Source organism: Delphinapterus leucas, chromosome X, assembly GCF_059928025.1.
Source record: "Delphinapterus leucas isolate spDelLeu-1000000601 "Yukka" chromosome X, BTC_Dleu_Yukka2, whole genome shotgun sequence".
Taxonomy (NCBI): Eukaryota; Metazoa; Chordata; class Mammalia; order Artiodactyla; family Monodontidae; genus Delphinapterus; species Delphinapterus leucas.
In genome coordinates this window covers 117,087,705-117,102,507 of record NC_143150.1, presented here as the reverse complement: position 1 = coordinate 117,102,507, position 14,803 = coordinate 117,087,705, and the positions used below count along the sequence as shown (strand labels likewise).

The 14,803-nt window shown below is 46.9% G+C and overlaps 1 protein-coding gene across 6 annotated transcripts in view; it reads right to left on the bottom strand.

The window, feature by feature from the left end:
• ADGRG2 (adhesion G protein-coupled receptor G2) overlaps window positions 1-1,812 on the bottom strand; it is a 112,619-nt gene extending 110,807 nt beyond the window's left edge. For 5 of the 6 annotated variants that reach the window (XM_089904733.1, XM_089904736.1, XM_089904732.1 and 2 more), the window contains exon 1: window positions 1,706-1,812. The gene's annotated coding sequence lies outside the window, so the exon portion shown is untranslated. The remainder of the gene's footprint in view (window positions 1-1,705) is intronic. The other variant, XM_022565497.3, reaches the window with a different exon arrangement.
• Window positions 1,813-14,803: the final 12,991 nt, after the last annotated feature.

Sequence of the window (14,803 nt, the reverse complement as noted above, 5' to 3'; positions counted from 1 at the left end):
TATTATTTTTAAAATAAATATTGCCATACCATGTAGAACTGAAATTATACTCATAGGCTTATCTCTTAAAATAGCTGAAAAGAAGTTGAGAAAGATGAAAGGAACTGCAACATCTAGCTAGTCTTTGCTTAATAAACCTTCACTCTCCATCACCCACCAGCTCTGAACACTGATCAAAGAAATGGGTCCTTGGGCTTCCCTGGTGGCGCAGTGGTTAAGAATCCACCTGCCAATGCAGGGGACACGGGTTTAATCCCTGGTCCGGGAAGATCCCACATGCCGCAGGGCAACTGGGCCCGTGAGCCACAACTACTGAGCCTGTGCGTCTGGAGCCTGTGCTCCACAACAAGAGAGGCCGCGACAGTGAGAGGCCGGCGCACCGCTATGAAGAGTGGACCCCGCTCTCCACAACTAGAGAAAGCCCTTGCACAGAAACGAAGACCCAACACAGCCAAAAAAAAAAAAAAAAAAGGAAAGAAATGGGTCCTTTTTCTGCCTACGGATCAGCTACATAATTTGTGGGGCTTAGTGCAAAATAAAAATGCGAAGCCCCTTCAAAAATTATTCAGAATTTCGACAGCAACAGCAGAACATTAAACCAAATACAGGTTGCATGCCCATGAAGCCAGCTCTACTATCAGATAATGTATTTGGCTGGTAACCCGGTAAGAAGAGTAAAGCATTTTGCTACTAAATGAGTAGCAATCGTTTAAATGTGTGTATTTGGGGTGGAGATGGGATTGTAAAGTCTTAGGACCTCCTCTCCCAATGTCCCAGTTTTCCTAAGGTTTTCAGCCTGTTGGACAAAAAGTACTTCTGCAGGGCCTGCCGTGTAAAGTGTGATCCATGGAGCAGCAGCATCTGAGAGCCTGTCAGAAATGCAGACTGTCGGGCCCCACCCCGGCCGGACCCACTGAATCAGAATCTGTATTTTTACAAGATCCCCAGGGAATTCGTGTGGACGGTACATACAAATAAGTGTCACTGTCGAAGCAGCCACGGAAAACCTCTGCTGCCTGCCTCATCTGGCTCTCAGGAGACCGTCAGCGCTCCCTCTCCTCACCTGAAACGTATATACCTCCGGAGCCTTGAAATGGCAAGTCCCTGTCGAAAAGCTTTCACCCGAGACCTCCAGTCTCCTGTCCCCATCCTCAGGCTCCTGGCTGCCGCTCCATCCCGCCGCGCCCTTAGCCACCTGCTCTGCGTCCAGCCAGACGCTGCCGCGCCAAGCCGTCTGGGGCCCGGGTCGCGTCCGCGCTCCGCAGGCTCCGCCGCACCCACCGCGCGGCGCGGCAAACTGAGTCCCCATCAGTCGGGTCTCGAAGACCGCCCGCGCGAACAAAGCTCGTGGCTCTTTTTCGCGGAGGGTTGGGGAGAGCTGGAGCCCGTTTTAAGCTTTTGGATACACACGCCCCTCTCCCTCGGAGAACGCGTCGCCAGAGCCCCCTTTCCCACGGCGCGCCCTCTCCCACTGTCGGGGTGCCAGCTCCCGGAGCTCGGCCCTCAGCCTCCGCCTTTTAGGGCGGCCCAGGGCCCCGGCTCAGAGCCGCAGTCGGGCGGAGGGAGCGTTCGCCCCGCCGCCCCGTCGCACTCCAGGTCCAGGCGCTGCGCCCGAGCCGCCCACGCTGGTCGCCAGCTCCGCGGCTCCCCGGCCGGGTCTCAGGAACCCGAGGAAGACAGACCCATCCCGACGCCGCGCGCTTACCTGCCGGTCCCCGCCGACGGGCTGGCTGCTGGCGCCCTCCAGCCCTCCTTTTTCCCTTTCGCTCGGGCCACGGCCCTCCTCCTCCCTCCCGCGGGCTGGGCACCGCCCCCGCCGCTCCCGGACGGTTTGCCGGCCTACTCTTCAGCGGCCCAGCGCGGCATGGCGCGTCCGGCGCGTCCGGCGCTCGGCAGCTGCGAGGCTGGACGCGGAGGTGGGGAGCTGGCGGGCAGCGGGCGGGGCGCGGAGGGGAGAGGGTGTGAGCGAGTAGCTCGGCCGCCCGAAGCCGGGGGGAGTTCCAGGCTGCGGGGCGGGAGAGAAGTAGGGGCCGCGGGCCGAGCGGCCCACCCCACCCTGCAGAGGCCCGCGTGGCGCTTCTGGACTCCCTGGACCGCGAGCACCTCCGCTGCCCCGCGTCCGGTTCGGCGTGCTCCTTGGGGCCTCCAGTCTCCAGACCCAGCCGCTCACCTTTAGGGGTCGCCCTGTTACCCAAATGCGTGTCCCACCGCTTTCAGCAACGTGCACTGTGATGGGTGGGAACCGCGAGGTCGCCCCTCTGCCACAATATTCCTGATGCAGAAGTCAGACCGCTTGGAGGGGGATTTACAGAGGTCGGTAAAAGGAAAGGGTCCTGAGAACGAATTCGGTTCCATGGTTACCTGGCACACCGGAAACCTAGAAACTGGGATCCCCAGCGCTCTGACTGCTGGGGGGTGGGGGGTAGTATATGAAGTGAGTTGTCCCTGGTCCCCTCTACCTTTTCTGTCAGCATCTCCTTCCTCTGCACATTCTAGAATAAAAACTAGATCCGGATAAGATTTACAGATCACCTAACCAGCTTGTCAAAGTACCCAATGTTACAGATGGGAAAACCGAGGCCCAGGGGAACTTAGCTCGGTTCTACAATAAGAATTGATTGTAGAGGCCAGGGGGGAAAGGGCTCTGAATTCCCTCTCTGGCCCCTTTTACACCATCCCCACACTACCCTCTCCAGCCCTCCTCTTTGTAGTCAACCAACTCCAATATTTGCAAGATGCTTTATCACTTTCAAAGCACCATTCTCTTTCTTTCGTTAAAATCTACAGAATATTCCATTTTTCTTTAACAGTAAAACAAAATTCTAGATTCGGAATTGCATTCAGAGCTTTGGAGAGGATGGTTATAAAGTGCAGATCTACAGAGCACACCCCTGTCTGGCTCTGCCATATTAAACACAACACCCGTGAGATATATACTACTCCGCTTTGCAGGACGGGGTTGATTTTGTTTTGCAAACACCAGTTTATTAACACTCACAACATTCTAGCTAGATAAATGAATGGAAAGGGTTGGATTAAGGGGGAGTGGACGGCAGGAAGCTCACCCAGGTTACATAACAAGTTGGAGGCAGAATTGTGATGAAGAGTAAAATAGTATATTTTAATAAATAGATTGAATGCTATTCCAAAGGGTTAAATTGTTTCCATTGGCATTAACTTAACACTTGCATATGTTAGAAAAGACTTCATGTTGTGTAGAGCTACCAGAAATCTCATACACTGCTATTTGGCAGAATCGATTAAAACTGAGCACACAACTACCTGATGTCCCAATTCCCCTCCTAGGTATATACTCAACAGAAATGAGTGCCTATGTCTACCAGAGGAAAGGAAGGAGAATGTTCATAGCCATATATTTGTAATAGCCCCAGATTGGAAGCTCCCCAAATGTGCATCAGCAGTAGAATGGATTGAAAACATTGCAGTGGTATAGTCTCAAAATGGAATACCAGACAGTGAATGCACAAGCCACCGCCACGCTGAGTGTAGATGGACCTCATAAGCAACACTGAGCGAAGGAAGTCAGGCACAAAAGCATACATACCATGTGGTTCCATTTATACAAAGTATAAAACAGGCACAACCAATCTGTGAAGTTAGAAGTCAGAATGGTGGTCATTGGGGAGTTGATGACTGGAAGCAGTTATAAGGATGATAAGGATTTATGGGGTACAGGTAATGTTTCTTGATCTGGGTACTACTTACACGGATCTGTTAAGTTTGTGAAAATTCATTGAGCTGCTCACCTATGATATGTGTACTAAGCTCTATGTATGTTTTACTTCAATAAAAAGTTAGTATATGTAGAGCTCATATTAAAAGTTGCTTGACCTAGAGGGGTAGGATAGGGAGGGTGGGAGGGAGACGCAAGAGGGAGGAGATATGGGGATATATGTATATGTATAGCTGACTCACTTTGTTATACAGCAGAAACTAACACACCATTGTAAAGCAATTATACTCCAATGAAGATGTTAAAAAAAAAAAGTTGCTTGAAATTCTAAAGAGCAATACCAGAATAAGTATGCTTTTCCTTTAAACAACCTGGCCGTTAAAAAAAACAAAAGAAAAGCTACTTTGGGGAACTATATCTAAAATACACAAATGAGATACTGCCTAAAACTTAAAATTCCTATTTTGATGGACTTCCAGGCAAACTTTCATTCTCCTTGACAAACGCTCAGATCAAGAAAACTCTGCCATCAGGATCAACAGTAGAGGAAAGAGGCTGGGGCTGAAGAGGGGCCCCTCCAGCCATGGGGCTCTCTGCCTTTTCTGAGAGAGGGGGCCCTGGTCACACGCTTCCTACACGGGCACTGTCTGGTGACATGAAGGAAGGCCGTGGGTGCTTAGGATTTGCGGTTAAATCATCCACAGCCCGTGGGCTGACGTCCCAGCAATTGGAGAGTGGGCAATTATGGCTCTTGCCCCGCAGGGTCTTTGAACCAGTGATAGAGTTTGATCCCCAGACATCGGTTGGTCAGGAAACATGGCAGAGACTGAGTGGGGAGGGCATAAGTCCTTGTCTCATTGCCCTCTTCCACTGGTTGGACCCCTTCATGTGGGCAGCAACGGGAGGTGGCAGAGGAGGACAGCTTGCCCGTGCTCAGGGCCCAGCTCTCTCCTTAGAACTGGAAATGCAACTTTACCTGTGGCTAGTCTAAAAATATACTACACAATGGCCTCAGACAGATTCATTATTTCCCAAGGGAAATGAGCACAAAGAGAACATGGGACTTGGGTGCAAGGCAAAAGAGTGGGATGGGGAACTAGAATGATGATGAACATACTCGGTTTTTACATCTTTTTTTTTTTTTTTTTTGCAGTACGCGGGCCTCTCACTGTCGTGGCCTCTCCCATTGTGGAGCACAGGCTCCGGATGCTCAGGCTCAGCGGCCATGGCTCATGGGCCCAGCCGCTCCGCGGCATGTGGGATCCTCCCAGCAGCCATGGCCGCTGAGCCTGCGCGTCCGGAGCCTGTGCTCTGCAATGGGAGAGGCCACAACAGTGAGAGGCCCACGTACCGCCAAAAAAAAAAAATACATAGCGGGTAACAATGTCAATCTAAACTCCAGTGGTGGTGCCAAGAGTTGGCATGGGGTCTTTTAGGCCTCCATAATCTCCATCAACACTCCAAGAGCCCAAATAAAAGGCATCTAACAAAAACAGTGTACTACATACACAAAACAAGAAAACTCCCCTAAGCCAACATGGCCCCCACTTCCCACAAAATTGTAATCAGCTTACCAAGTTTGAATTTCCCTTTTATAGAAATTCTGGAGCTACCACTGCTCAGAAATCCTTTCTGGTTTAAGTCATTCATTCATTCAACAAACATTTGTGTTTTTTTTGTGTTTTTTTTTTTTCAAACATTTGTTTTTAATGCCTACAGTATCAGTGAGGATATCCTAGGTTATGCTGCAGTAACAAACAACTCTCAAAATCTCTATGGCTAATGCAACAAAGGTTTATGTCTTACATTGTGTTGTCATTATAGGTTGGAACAGGGAGCTCTACTTCCTCCAGTCACTCAGGGACCCAGGCTGACTGAGGAGCCACCTTCTCAAACACGGCTGGTTGCTTAGCTAGAAGGAAAAGAGAGTTCTGGACCACAAGCATTTCAGTGCTGCAGCCCAGAAGTGATGTGCAACACTTCTGCTCCCAACTCATCAGCTGGAACTGTTCACATAGTTGCACCCAGGCACAGAGGGCCAAGAAATGCAGCCCTACAAGGACCTAGGAAGTGGAGAGGTAGTTCATCATACTTGATGAACTGCACTGATGACTATCCCATCTACTATGTGCCGGACTCGAAGATGGGCAAGAGGTGATCCCAGCCCTCCAAGGCACTCACACTCAGACCAGAGAAGTGTCCGCTGATTTGATCTTATCCTCTGTGGTGTAGGCTTTGGTGGATTTAGGTGAGAAACCAGTCACTGCCGATGTGAGTGAAGTCACCATGTGATACAACAAAATTTTGCTCCAGAACACTGCGCTAGTTGTGATGGTGGTGAACCTACTGCACAATGGAAGAGATAAGTAAATCACACACTCTCGTGGGAGGCAAAAAGACTCTCTCTTGTTGAAATACTGAATGAAGACGGTTGGACAGATTGTCATTCTGTTCGATGAAAATTACAAACGGCAGTTTAATGAACAATGAAACTTTGGCCTCGACCAAGATGAGAATGGTGGGACCAGCCCTTCCAGAGAATGTGTTCCAGTTTGGGAGGAACTGAGTATGGCCCCCTGCCAACACAAATAACCAACCAGAAAATCCAGAGGAAACTAGATGCATTCCAGTAGATCTGCACACTGGCATTGGCTTGTGCAACTGACCACCACTCTGCCTCCAGAGAGCAGCCTTGACATTGGGGTAGAGATGTGGGGGGGGAGGGGCAGTGAGGAAGACGAACCCATTGGGTTCTTCAGTAGAACACAGGGGACAACACTTTGGGCCAGGCCTCATCCAGCTCAGTCCTAACTGAAGGTCTCTGATCCCCTTCTTGTTTCTTGGAGGAAACCATGAAGTTCTGGCCATGTAATTTTAAAACAAATCTCTCAGTTTACCTGTGTCTGAAACCACAGGGCATATTTCAGGGGAAAACCCTGGACATACACAGCCCTGTGACACCCTAGTTTGTCTTCTATGTTCATTTTCTCCCTTGAGGAAGATACTTTGAGACTATACAAATATCCTGTTTCTCTTCAAACCTTCTTGCATTAATTTTAGCATCCATCATTGGATCACACTTGCAACAATGATTACTGTGGTGTTCTGCTTTTCCATTTCTTTCATTCATTCCTTCTACATTAATTCATTGGAACCCTTCTATAGGGAAGAGCTATATCTTCTCTCCCATTTCTTTACTTATTCAATTATTTATTTATATCATTACGGACTCATGGGTAATTACTTTAGTCTGGTTTATTATCCAATGCTATCATTATTTATTTTGTTGTCGAATTGTCTTGGCTTCAGTCATTGGGAGTTCTTTCAGGCTGGTTCCTGCATTCCATTCTTTTTTGAGCACTTTCTTACTTTCTGGAACTAAAATATATTCTGGGCTCATCTTGTGTATTACTCCATTTTTTTCATTTCACTTAAGAAGATTACTTAAGTCCTCCTCTTTTTAAAAAAATATTAGTTGTGTATTTTTAGTCAGTTCACCACCTGGGGACCCAGTGCATGAAGTAATGCTCCATTTTATTTGTCCTAAATTGCTTTTCCCAAGTTATAACAGTTATTCTAGCTGGGTCTAGTGTTTGAGAACTTGGTGAAAAAAAAAAATCCCTGTTAACTAAATAAGTCCTTCATCATCCTAGAATATTTTTGGTATGCCCATTGGCCCCATACTTCCTTGGTCTCATAACTTCTTTGTAGTTATGACATTTTTGGCTATAAGTACAAGAAACCACAAGTCCAACTGGCTTAAATCATAAGGAAATGTGTTATTTCAGGGAACAGGCACAGTGTAAGCATTCTGGCTCCTTTTCACTGTGATCCTTTCAGCTCTGCCCTCAGCCTAGTTTCCCTCATGGTCGGCAAAGAAGGCAACCTCACTCGTGTCCATCAAAAGGGGTAAGGGAAGGAGCAGGGTCCTGGAAAGCTTAGGAAGGGAAAAAAACCCTCCTTCAACTGTGGCTTCAATAGCCTTCTCTTCAGTCTGACTTGGGCCAACTTAAGTCACATGACTCCCTTTGGACCAGTTCAGCTGCCAGGGGAATGCCAGACACTGACTGGCTTAAACCTGGATTCAGGAACCAATCACTATCAAGGGGAATGATTAACATGATTGGTGAGGACAAGTGGTTCTCAAATATAAGCCTGCATCAGGATCAGCAGGAGGGCTTAGTAAAATACAAATTGCACGGCCCCAGCCCCAGAGTTTCTGATTCAGTAGTCTTGAGGGGTTGGGGGCTGAGAATTTACTTTTCTGATTGTACATTTCTAACAAGATCCCAAATAATGCTGATGTCGTTAGCCTAAGAACCACACTTAAAGAGAACCACTGGGTTAGACCCAGCAGACTGGCTTTGCAGCTAAGGATGGGCTCAGTGTACCTTGAGTCACATGGGCTGCATGAGGGAAAGATGAATGCCTGAAAAAAAATGAGGAGACGAGAGGAGTGGGTTGAGGGTAGACAATCAGCCGGGAGCATGTGCCTCCAAGATGGCCAAGGTAGGCAAGGGAAGGGGAAGGAAGCACTTGGGCTTTTAAATGCCTCAGCCCAGAAATGATACTTATCACTTCTTTTTTTTTTTAACAGGATTTTTTTTTTAAATTTTTATTTATTTTTGGCTGCGTTGAGTCTTCGTTGCTGTGTGCAGGCTTTCTCTAGTTGTGGTGAGCGGGGGCTACTCTTCGTTGTGGTGTGCGGGCTTCTCATTGCGGTGCCTTCTCTTGTTGCCGAACACGGGCTCCAGGCACACGGGCTTCAGTAGTTGTGGCTCGCAGGCTCTAGAGTGCAGGCTCACTAGTTGTGGCGCAAGGGCTTAGTTGCTCTGCAGCATGTGGGATCTTCTCGGGCCAGGGCTCAAACCCATGTCCCCTGCATTGGCGGGCAGATTCCTAACCACTGTGCCACCAGCAAAGCCCCATATCACTTCTGCTCACAAACGATTGGCGACTACTAGTCCTATGGCTCCAACCTAATGCAGGGAAGGCTGGGAAATGTAGGAAAGTACGTGGAATATTTGATGAGCACTCATCTATACCATAGTAGATATCAGTAGTTACCTGATGAAATTATTTCTTGATCGATTGTTTGAGTCTCTTTCTCAGGGTCTTTTTCAGCTTCAAGAGATCTTTCTTGAGGGTTTATGACCAAGGCCACACTGAATTCCAGTGAGGCCTTCCCTGGTCGCCCTATTTATTTATTCTTTCAAACTCCCTTCTTCATCACCCCCAGCTCTGTCTCTACTCTTTCCCTGTTTTATTTTTCCTCCATAGCACTAATTGCCTATGTACTTGCTTGTTTTGTTTATTGTCTTTCTCCCCAAAAAGACAGAAAGTTCCATACGTTCCATAAGGGCAAGGTTGTTTTTGTTGTTGTAGTTTTTACTTTTTTTTTTTTTTTTTTTTTTTTTTTGCGGTACGCGGGCCTCTCACTGTTGTGGCCTCTCCCATCGCGGAGCACAGGCTCCGGACGCGCAGGCTCAGCGGCCATGGCTCACGGGCCCAGCCGCTCCGTGGCATGTGGGATCTTCCCGGACCGGGGCACGAACCCGTGTCCCCTGCATCGGCAGGCAGACTCTCAACCACTGCGCCACCAGGGAAGCCCTAGTATTTACTATTTTTGTTGCTGCTGTTTCCCTAGTGCCTAGACCTGTGCCTGACACGTAGTTGATATTTAATAAGTAATTGATGAATGAATGAATGTGTGAATCATGGATTTTTATGAGAGGAGGTGATGCTTTCGTTTTCCTATCAGGTAACTTCCTGGAGGGCATTGGCCTTGCCTGAGTAGATATACCAAAGCAAAAGTGTATATTGGCTATTAAAAGCTTGTACTCTCCAAAACTGGTAGTGCCAGAAACTTCCCTTGATTCTTTGCTCTGCTCCCTCCTATGCTTATCTGTATACTCAAGAGGAGGAGAAGGACAGAAGAAGAAGGCTTCATACATATGGTGCCAGGGCTTCTCTTTTCTTAGGTTTGCCTCTGGATAGACCACGTCCCCCGGGCAGGGTGGGCAAATCTTCGGAAAGCAGGCTACTAAATAGAGTTTCCAGGGACACTCAGGAACACTGCTGCTCTCTCCCTCCACCTGAAAAAAAAAGTTCAAAAAAGCAAGTTATTCTCCAAGTCACCAGGTGAGGTGCCCAGTTTCCCTCCGGGGAACTTCTGCCCTGGCAAGAACAACAATAAAATCCCTTTCTCCCAGCTGCAGAGGTGGGACTCTTAGGAATAACTGAAGTTCCCTGCTTTTTGTTTCATCCTCTTTATTCTTTCACTCCACAAAGTGAAATGTGATAGTAGCGTAATTTCTGTAGCTTTTCTAAGAAATTCCTCTTTGCTGGCACATAGAAAGGACTCTCCTGGATTCCTGCCATTGGCCATGGAGCTTTAACACATTGTTGTTGGCTCAGCTGGGGAGCCAAGATGAGTAAGACATTCTCCAAACTCCTGTGGAAACACACAGCAAGTGTTTCCAACCGTACTGTATTATTTGACCCAAAATATTTTTCCCCCTTCTATTTGCCTATCCATGTGTTTACTTCCCTCAAAACTCCAAGTGGCCCTCCTTTCTTAAACCCTACAGCCCTTGGATTACGAAGAGGGTCTAAAGCATCCTCTAACTAGTTTTGTGAACTTTAGCAAATTACCTCCCTTTTCTGGGCTTCTAGTTTCACATCTATGAAAAGGGCTGTATTAGAACAGTTTCTCAAACTTTAGTGTGGATTGAAATCATCTGGAGGGCTTGTTAAAAATGATGTCTGGGCCCTTCCTCCACACTAACTGATTCAGTAAGTTTGGGATACGATTCCAGGATTTGCATCGCCCAAGTTCCCAGGTGAGGCCGAGGTTCTGGTTCAGGGGCCCCAGTCTGAGAGCCACTGCATTAGAAAAACTCAGAGGTTCATGTTGCTTGTTCATTCAGTGAGCCTGTAAGTCTGAGTCAGAGCTCTTTTGGGTGCAAATGACAGAAATTTGACTCAAACCAGCTTAAGTAAGAAAGGGAATTTATCAGCTCACATATCTGGGAAGGACAGAGGTGGAATAGATTCTGGATACAGGAATTCAAATTATGTCATCGGATTTCTGTCTCTCTCTCTCTCAGCAGCTGGTCCCAATCCCCTCCCTTCTCACAGGGCTTCTTCCATGCTAAGTTGCATGAGACATGGCTGAAGACACCCTTGGCTTCTATTAGCCCAGATGGCAATCCCAGAGAAGAAACAGAACTCCTGCTTCAGGGTTCGGTGTATTGAATATAATAATCTCAGGGACACACTCTCACTGGCCCAGCTTTAACCATCACATGGTGAGGAGGATGGAGTATAATGATTGGCTAAGCCTAAGTCACATGCCTCCTCCCCTTTAAGTCAAGGGCAAGAGCATTAGGATGGGCAGCATCCTTCTCGGACTGTAACCTCTATATCTGTCTCGTCTACTGCCATATTTTCAGGATCTAGTGTCTAGCACATAGCAGGTGCTTCACAAATATTCGTTGAATGAGTGGATGAATCATTTCATAAATAGTGTAAACTTTTCTTAGTGAATCTAGAAATCTTCAAAATTGGTGATCTTATGCACACTGGGGATAGGTGTGAAATTTCTTGAGATAGTCACACAATCTTACTGTGCCCAATCAAAGTACAGTTTGTTGTTCTTTTTTTTTTTTTAATTTTCTCCCAGTATAGACTAGAAGAATTGTGGTGGGTTTCCCTGGTGGTGCAGTGGTTAAGAATCCGCCTGCCAATGCAGGGGACACGGGTTTGAGCCCTGGTCCGGGAAGATCCCACATGCCGAGGAGCAACTAAGCCCATGAGCCACAACTACTGAGCCTGTGCTCTAGAGCCCGCGAGCCACAACTACTGAGCCTGCGCTCTAGAGCCCGCGAGCCACAACTACTGAGCCCACGTGCCACAACTACTGAAGCCCGGGTGCCTAGAGCCTATGCTCCGCAACAAGAGAAGCCACTGCAATGAGAAGCCCACGCACTGCGACGAAGAGTAGCCCCTTCTCGCCGCTACTAGAGAAGGCCTGCATGCAGCAACAAAGACCCAACGCAGCCAAAAATAAAAAATTAAATAAATTAATTTAAAAAAAAAGAATTGTTCTAAGACCCAGCATATCCACCACTCCTTACATTCTTTTGGGTTTCTGAGGCTCATTCTGATCCTGCTTTTTTAACAATCAAGTACCCTTTTTCCTCAAAATAATGTAAATTACTTTAGATCCTCTTTAGTGTCTTTTATTAAAAAATATTTACTTATTTATTTGGCTGTGCCGGGTCTTTAGTTGCAGCATGTGGGATCTAGTTCCCTGAGCACGGATTGAACCTGTGTCCCCTGCAATGGGAGCACAGAGTCTTAACCACTGGACTGCCAGGGAAGTCCTTTTAGTGTCTTATGGTAAGTGCCCTGTAGGCTTTTCTTAGCTGATAGTTTAATAAGGTTTAAATTAAGGGTTTTTTTCAACAGAGATAAACATCTCCCCCTCTCCAACCCCAGCCTGTATTACAGTGGCTTCTTATTCAGATACTGGCTAAATCAGGGGACCTGGGTTCCTGGTCACAAACACTGCCTCTTTGTGGTGGGGGCCTCAATTGCCTTATTTGTAAAAGAATGGGGTTGACGCAGACCAGTGGTACTCAGACTTGACTGCCCATTACAATCACCAGGGGAGCTTGAAATAAATACTGATGCTTAGGCCCCATCCTTAGAGAACCTGATTTAAATGGTGGGGCCATCAGTATTTTTGAAAGCTCTTTAGGTGGGTCTAGTGTGCAGCCAGAACTGAGAACCACTGGCTAGATGATTCTAATTTTAAAATGTAGATTTAGAGTCAGAATGCCAGCCCCACTACCTGGGCAAATCACTTAATCTCCCTAGGACTCAGTTTCTCTATTTGCAAAATGGAGACATTAATAGTACATCGAGTTACTGTGAGAATTCAATTAGATGATCCAACTAAAACTTTGCTCTCCAAAGTTTGGTTCACAAACCCACACAGTGGTATCTGCATCGCTTGGGTGCTTCTTAGAAATGCAAAATCTCAGGTTTCTCCCCAGACCTACTAAAACAGTCTGCAAATCTGCATTTTAAAGATCCCCAAAGGATTGGGTTTTTTTGGCTGTGCCTCCAGCTTGTGGGATCTTAGTTCCCTGACCAAGGATTGAACCTGAGCCCCTGGCAGTGAAAGCACTGAGTCCTAATCATTGGACCACCAGGGAATTCCCCCAAATGATTCTTATACGTTACAATTTCAGAAGCACTGGTGTTGAGGATTTAGTAGACTATCCAGCACACAGTAAACGTTCAATCAATGTTACTGGTTACTAATATTTGTACTGATAATTCTCAAGATAAATCATTCTATTTCCATCCCTGCCTCTCAGATTTTTTCTAGACGCCCTCATTAATATTTTAGTCTTTGTACCGTTTTCAACTAAAATAAACATTTATTCCCAAAGTTACTCATTAGTAAAGATGTAAAATACAAATATGTTTTAATTATAGGGGGAAAAAAACCCATAACCAAGTTTGGGACTTTTTTTCTTTTTTTTTTTGGTAAATTAAATCAAACCTGTTTCTCCATTGCCTATCTTCAGTGCACTTGACAGACATACAGTTCTTTTCCAGTTTAGAAAAATAAAAATGTATTTCACAAAATTAGGATTGGTCTTTAAAACTACCATGCTTGGTATATTCTATTTAAAAACAGTTTATTCAGAGACCAAGAACATCATTATCAGTTTAATTTTTTTTTCATTTTGTTTCAAATGCTGTACCTACACTTTGAGGCAATTATATGCACGTGAAATTTGACAACCAAAGAACCCACTGACATCGTGATTTTTAAAAAAAGGTTTAGTGTTTTCTGGACGTACGGTTCACCATATTACCAAACAAATTCAGAAATCAACACAACCCTAAACCCCAAGCTCATTGAATGTAGCATCTGCTACCTGAGACTTCACCAAATCAGTCTCATTTTATGATAAGATTATTTTCTGATTCTTCTGACACTTTATTTTTAACTCACTGGTTTTTGCCTAGAAGATTGACAGCTTATCCTCCCTAGCTGAGTGGCCACCGCTCCGAGCCTCAGTTTCTCCATCTGTCACTGGGGGAAAGACAGCAGCCAGCTCTGCGGGGACTCACTGATAATAAGGGCAAAGTGTTGAGTGTGCAGCCCGGCACCGGCGGCCCCTGGCGGGAGAGAGCTGCAACATGGCCGCATCCCCAGAGCCAGCAGCGCACCTGTGCCCCTGAGGCCCGCCTTCCAGCAGCTGGTTCCAGGACAGAGACTGGAGGCGAGAGCCACCAGCAGAGCATGTGCAGGGCCTAGTTTATTCAGACAGCTCTCAGCTCACGTGTTTGCCTGCTCTGTGTTTTCAGAGAGCTGTCCCCAAACTGTCCTTGAGGCGTGTGCCAGGTGGAGCGTGTAGCTGGCCGGGGCCACCTTCTACGCCCCTGTCCTTCCAACACCAGGCCCTTCCTGGGAGCTGGGCTGGGAAATCGGGGCCTGTAAGTTAGATGTGCTGGTTCTTACTCCATGTTTAAGAGAGTATTGACAACTTATCCTGAATATTTTTCCCCTCAAATTCAATTTTAAAAACCCCAAGGAGCTTGCCTGGTGGTACAGTGGTTAAGAATCCACCTGCCAATGCAGGGGACACCGGTTCAATCCCTGGTCTGGGAAGGTCCCACATGCTGCGGAGCAACTAGGCCCGTGCGCCACAACTACTGAGCCTGCGCTCTAGAGCCCGCTAGACACAACTACTTAGCCCGTGAGCCACAACTTCTGAAGCCCACGTGCCTAGAGCCTGTGCTCCGCAACAAGAGAAGCCACCGCAGTGAGAAGCCCACACACCACAACAAAGAACAGCCCCCGTTCTCCACAACTAGAGAAAGCCTGCGTGCAGCAACGAAGACCCAACGCAGCCAAAAATTTTTAAATTAATTAATTAAAAAATAAAATAAAATGGTCGTTTAAATAAATACCCCAAAACATTTTCCCTCATTTTGAGGGAATACTTTTCCCCATATTATCCCCTCGATTTTCTCATTTTTAGTCATACATTTTATTCATCATTCCAGAAAGTGATTCCGTGA